Source organism: Lytechinus variegatus, chromosome 6, assembly GCF_018143015.1.
Source record: "Lytechinus variegatus isolate NC3 chromosome 6, Lvar_3.0, whole genome shotgun sequence".
NCBI lineage: Eukaryota > Metazoa > Echinodermata > Echinoidea > Temnopleuroida > Toxopneustidae > Lytechinus > Lytechinus variegatus.
In genome coordinates, this window is record NC_054745.1 from 17,511,542 (window position 1) to 17,515,947 (window position 4,406).

The following is a 4,406-nucleotide window of genomic DNA, read 5'->3' on the forward strand; positions in this document are numbered from 1 at the left end:
ATTGTAAAGTACAAAAAATATTTTTTTTTAAATATTATGTATGAGTATTTTTTCAAAAAATATGACCCTGAGGGAATAATATTTCGTAATATAGGTAAATATAAAAAAACTGTTTTTTATTACAATATATTTTATATAAATAAAAAGATTTTACTATGCTCATGCATAATTCTTACATTCTAAACTTTAATATTTTGTCACGGACTGAAAAATTATGCTGGTCCGTATGAGAAGAAAGTTAGATCAACATAAATAATTTATTTGTTGTATCGGTATACGTAAAGCGCCACTCGATCGAGGGAAGTTTGGAAATCTGAGTTTAGCCATTAATCTCTCGCAACTCCCAATTTTACACACTGTATATTAGACACCATTCAAAAGATCATTTAATTATGATACCGCGGTTGTTATGAACATGCCATCACTAAAAAAGTAGGATTCAAAAGTGATGGATGAGGTCTGAATTGAAAAGCTACAAATCGAGCAGAATTATGCATGAAGGGTCAAAATACTTTTGTCTGTGTCAATAGAGATGAAATTCCATTCAAATCAAGCCCCTTCTTTTAAATGTTTTGTTGTGGTTTATGTAGTGATGATTCTGTGAGATAACATGGTTTGAGTTGTGGTTTGAAATACCCATGCATGTTTGTTTGTTTGTTGTGTGTTTGATTGCGCACATTGGCGGCGGAAGCCAACAAATTTAGGGGGTGTCCACCTGAAATTTTGGGATGGACACAGGTAAAAAATTGGACAAGCGCCCCCGAAAAGGTTATCAACCTAAATTTTAGGCGTGGCTTGGTGTGGCTAACAAAAAATTTTGACAAGCAAAAAAAAAAGTTATCAACCTAAATTTTAGGGGGGGGGGGGTAAACGTCCCCATCCCCCCGCTTCCGCCGCCTATGTCTCTCCTACTGCTGATACTACAAAGGTTGAAGTTCACCTCTTCGCATTTTACCAAATTTGAAATAATCTTTCGTTTTGTGAATTGTCGATCTTTGTTCGACGATGACATGCATGCGTACCGTAAGAGCATATTGGTTAAAGGAATAACACTAGTGAAGATCTCAATATGCATGCAAGCACAGCTATGATTAACACGCTAAACATAGCAAAAACGTTTGATAGGTAGATTCCGTCTTTCACCCATGCAGTTCCCGGGATTTCCTGGCCCCCCCCCCTTCCCCCCAAAAAAGATTATGCTGACCTAGATTCTCCTTTAATATTCGGAAAATTCCTTCCAAGTACAAACAACATGTAGCAGAGGCCGGGGAATGGTTTTCAAAGTGATCTACGAGCATGAAATGTTGATTGATTCTAAATTGGCGTAATATCATTCCAATAGGAGGGCAGAATGGTTTCACATTCTACCCTTATCAAAATTTGATTACCGGTACTACATTATTTTGCAGTATTATGAAATTATTGGTCAATTTTCAATTAATATATTATTTAAACTGTATCTAAGAAAGAATGTGGAATATATTTTTTTAAAAAAGATTGAATCAAATATATTTTTCGCATAAATTTACAATTTGAATGTTATATTTTTTTATATTATTTAGATGTTTCTTTGAAATTTGCAAATGAAAAATCAAATTTGACTACATTTCTTATCATATAGAATATTATTATAGATAATTATCGATTAAATGTTCATTAGTTTGCAGCCAGATGGAATGATTTGCAATTTGCGTGTCATGTCAAAAGCGCCTCCTTTATTTAATAGACTTACAGAAAAATGTAATAGGGTACCGAAACGATGACGTCAGTTGCCATGGTGTCATGGCGGCCTGGTTCTAAACAAATGAACCCGCCGAATTAAAGTGTGTGTTTCTCCTAAGAGAAAATATCGGAATTTGATCGCTTACAACCTATTTTTCAGACGAGCCATTTTTCATACACAAATATTTATTTCCAATTCGCCTAATGCCAATTCGTCCGATTGCCAACTCGTATACTATCATTTGGTCTACCATCAGTTTGTCCACTCACCACATGGTCTACTTTCATGTAGTCAAACGCAATACCGTCTAATGACCAGTTTGTCCAATACCCATGCTTTCTTCATTGAGTTTGTTTAGTATGAGCAAAAGGAGTTACAAAGCGCAAAAATGAATCATGTAAATTGATTGTGTTATCATATTATCATGTTAGTCTGACACACGGATCATTGAGAATAAGAAAAAAATATATATATAACTATGATATAGAACATACAGTATGTAACTTGTTTCTAATACAGATTGAAATTAAGAATACAGAGCAATGAGAGGGAAAAATCGGGAATAAAAAAAAACGTTTAATCGATTGTTATCTTTAATTAATAGTCGATTATATCAAAAGCAGTATCTTTTTATTTCTTTTAAAACGTACTATTAACAAAGAGCTCAAGACGACAATATGATGAGTTTTGATATGAATTTTAAGTACAATTTATTAAATACGTGTCCATTTTTAGGACAAGACAATGAAATATCGATATTTTGCTTTTTTTTAGTTTTACTTTATCATAAACTTGTTTATTTTTATCCTGTATAATAAATAAATAAAACCTACTTCCTGAATGAAATGTCATTAAATGGAAATATAAATTTTGATAAGGGTCGATACTTATATTCTACCCTTTGAAATTATTCAAGTATCTCTCCGGTTAACAATGTGTGCTGTGCATCTTGCTATGTTTTTATTTTGAATAATGGGCCGCCTGTACCATCCAAGTGTGTTTTGTTTTGGAAAATGAAACAAAGCTAAAATCAAATGTCAAAACAATACATGAAATTAACGATTTGTTTGTCTAGATTTTGTAGATGTGAATGTGTATTTTCATTTGAGAGAATACAATAAAAATATCTTTAAAAAGTAGGGACTTTTTTCTGGATTGTTTTAATTGTTATTGTTTGTGGTGAGCATGAACCCTATGCTTCTAACACTACCAGTCACAATTTCTGAATTTATGACCCTGTCCGTGACGAGGTCACGACTAGATTTGTGTTAAAACCATTCTTGTTCATTTCAATTTGTGCTTAATCAAGTTGGAAATTACCTTTCCCCCCTCGTTCGTTGCAGGTATTCGGGATTACTTCTTTGTAAGTGTGTAACTTGATATAAACCAAAAGGATAATCGAGAATGAACAACATAAAGTAATGATATAGAAGAACATAAGTAACTTGTTTCTAATACAGATTAAAATTAAAAATATAGAACAATAAGATAAGAAAAACGAAAGAAAATATGGGGGTTGATTTAATCTTACTCGATTGTAATCTGTATTTTTAATCGATTATATCTACAGGCATTATCTTTTTGTTTCTTACCTTAAATACTATAAACAAAGAGTCCAAGAGGATAGTATAATAAAAGTTAATATAGATTAAAAATACTAATTTTAATATGGTATAATTGCAATTTCGTCTAATGTATTTTATTGTAACTTGGTCTAATTGCATTTGGTTTAACAACAGTTCGTCTAATAGTCGGTTGGTATAACACTAGTTGGTCTGATCCTCACTTGGTCCATTATTCAGTTGGTCTAATTTCCATTTTGGCTAGTTTCCACTTGGTCTAATTTCCAATTGGTCTTATTTCCAGATAGTCTAACATTCATTTCGTCTACATGCCACTTAACTTGTAAATATTACATGGTGACTTGTTTTCAATTTTCTGATGAAATTTTAAAAGTTTCTCACCAATCGCCGGCTTCGAATCTTCACACGCGCGCCCCTCGATTTCGAATATGGTTAGAGAGATAATCATAATGAATAATAATAATAACTCTTATTTACCCAGGGTAGCCACTCTCAGCTGTAAGCTGTTCTACCAGCGGGCCCTCATAACATAATATGTTATTATTACCCTTCTCCATTCTGTACGTCGAGCACCTGACAAGAAGGCAGAAGGTCCCATTTTTTTATAGTCTTTGGTATGACTCGGCCGGGGATCGAACCCACGACCTCCCGTTCATGAGACGGGCGCTCTACCACTGAGCCACCATGTCCGGTCATGAGAGACTATGTCTCCATCCACAAATTTTTGAAAAATATGGGGGGTTTTCAAAAGCCTGTGGAGATAAAAAGAAATTATTTGGGGATTAAACAAACTTTGGGGAATTTTTGTCTGTGTCAGGGAATTTTTGAAGGTTTTGGGGAAAAACAATAAATTTTGCTACTTTTTGTAAAAATAACACTATTATACAATCATAGAGGTGGAAAAAATATGATATTTACCCTTAACAAGTACTCCATGCATTGAACCCGAAACAAGTACAGCGATATTCCTACAATGATCGGGTATACGGCTCGACCTCCCACACCTCGAGCAAGTCGGACTAAACACGTAGTACATCCTTTATAAAACATTTTAGTCTTGTTATACCCTCGCAAATTTGACCCTAAACACGTAGCTTTCC

The 4,406-nt window shown here is 33.7% G+C and overlaps 1 non-coding gene across 1 annotated transcript; it reads right to left on the reverse strand.

Moving 5' to 3' along the window:
• Nucleotides 1-3,923: 3,923 nt before the first annotated feature.
• TRNAM-CAU lies at nt 3,924-3,995 on the reverse strand. The gene has a single exon. It is a non-coding gene; the product is annotated as a tRNA-Met (tRNA).
• Nucleotides 3,996-4,406: the final 411 nt, after the last annotated feature.